This window comes from Microtus pennsylvanicus, chromosome 1 (assembly GCF_037038515.1).
Source record: "Microtus pennsylvanicus isolate mMicPen1 chromosome 1, mMicPen1.hap1, whole genome shotgun sequence".
NCBI classification, from domain to species: Eukaryota; Metazoa; Chordata; class Mammalia; order Rodentia; family Cricetidae; genus Microtus; species Microtus pennsylvanicus.
This window is the reverse complement of record NC_134579.1, coordinates 165,128,377-165,129,900: the sequence shown is the minus strand read 5'-3', so window position 1 is coordinate 165,129,900 and position 1,524 is coordinate 165,128,377.

The window sequence follows — 1,524 nt, the reverse complement described above, 5'->3', positions numbered from 1 at the left end:
GTGCTGTAACTGATTTTTATTCTCTTAATTTATTATTATTATCGAGACAGGGTCCCACTATGTAGCCCTGCCTGTCCTGGAACTCACTCTGTAGACCAGGCTGGCCTTGAACTCACAGAGATCCACCTGCCTCTGCCTCCCAAGTGCTGGGATTAAAGGCATGTACCACTACAAACGACTGTAATTGAATTCTTAATTTATTTAAATGACTTGAGATAGAACATCACTCTTTAGCTTTTCTAGCTTTGAGTTTTGTTACTTATCTAATTAATACTTTTACTGAAAATAAAATATACCTTGGAATTTTTGGTGCTGGATTTGGGGGGTAAAATAGCGTTTTTCAGAGTCTAACACACATTATCTAAAAGTCGGTGTAGTGAGTGGCAGACGGAGATTGAGCTGGAGGCCGTGTGTGTGCTGAGCAGGTGCTCTTCCCTAAGCTGCACTCCGGCCTGGAGCACAACTCTAAACAAGTGAATAACCCAAGGATTTAGTTGGTAAATGTTACTATTTTCTCGTGTTTCTTGGAAGAGCTATACTTTAATTTTTTATTCTTAATATACTTTTTTAAAAAAATCTGTTTTGGGGGTTGGGAGGGACACATGCATGAAGGCTAGAGGACACCTGGTAGGTTTTCTCCCACCATGTGGGTCTTGGGGATTGGAGTCAGGGCATCAGGGGTGGTGGCAGTGCCTTTGCCTGCTGAGCCATCTTGCTGGCCCTAATAGACAGCTTTAAACTGAGACTTTCTTTTCTTTTTTTCTTTTTGACTTAATAAATGGATGACTTTATTAAGAGAAGACACGATAGATATTTGCCTCAAACCACCCACAAAAACAAAGCACACAGACTTACTCATACAATATTTTAGTTTAAAAATTATTGATCACACCCATGCTAAACCTGATGTTTGGGTGTAAACTGAGGCTTTCATATATGCTTATAATTTGCTTTGATCAAATCCACCCCCTATTAACTCTCCTGCACCCTCCCCCACTTTTCCTCCCCACTTCATTGCTCTCCCCCGCCCCCTGAAACCTGAGTCCATGTCCTGCTGCCAGAATGTGCGTGGGTGCAGGACCATCTACTGGAGCATGGGTAGCCATGCTGGCCCTTACACGGGTGTTGAACATTTGAACACAGGTCCTTTACTCTAGAGCTAGGTCTTTAGTCACTGAACCATCTTCCAGGTCCTGCTTCATATTTCTTTAAAGAGAAAGAAAGAAAGAATTTAGGGCTGGTGATTGGCTCAGTGGTTATGACTGCTTGTTGCTCTTGCAGAGGACTGAGGATCAGTTCCCAGCAGCCACATGGTGGCTTATGGTCATCTGTCATGCACTTCTAATGGACTGGATGCCCTCTTCTGACCTCAGCTGGCTCCAGATGTACATATGGTGCACATAAATACATGCAGGCAAACATACACATAGAGCAATCTGCTTAAGAATTTACTTTCATTATTTTTAATTACATATATGTGTATCTATCTGCATGTGGACATGTGCATATGAGCATGAGTGCCTA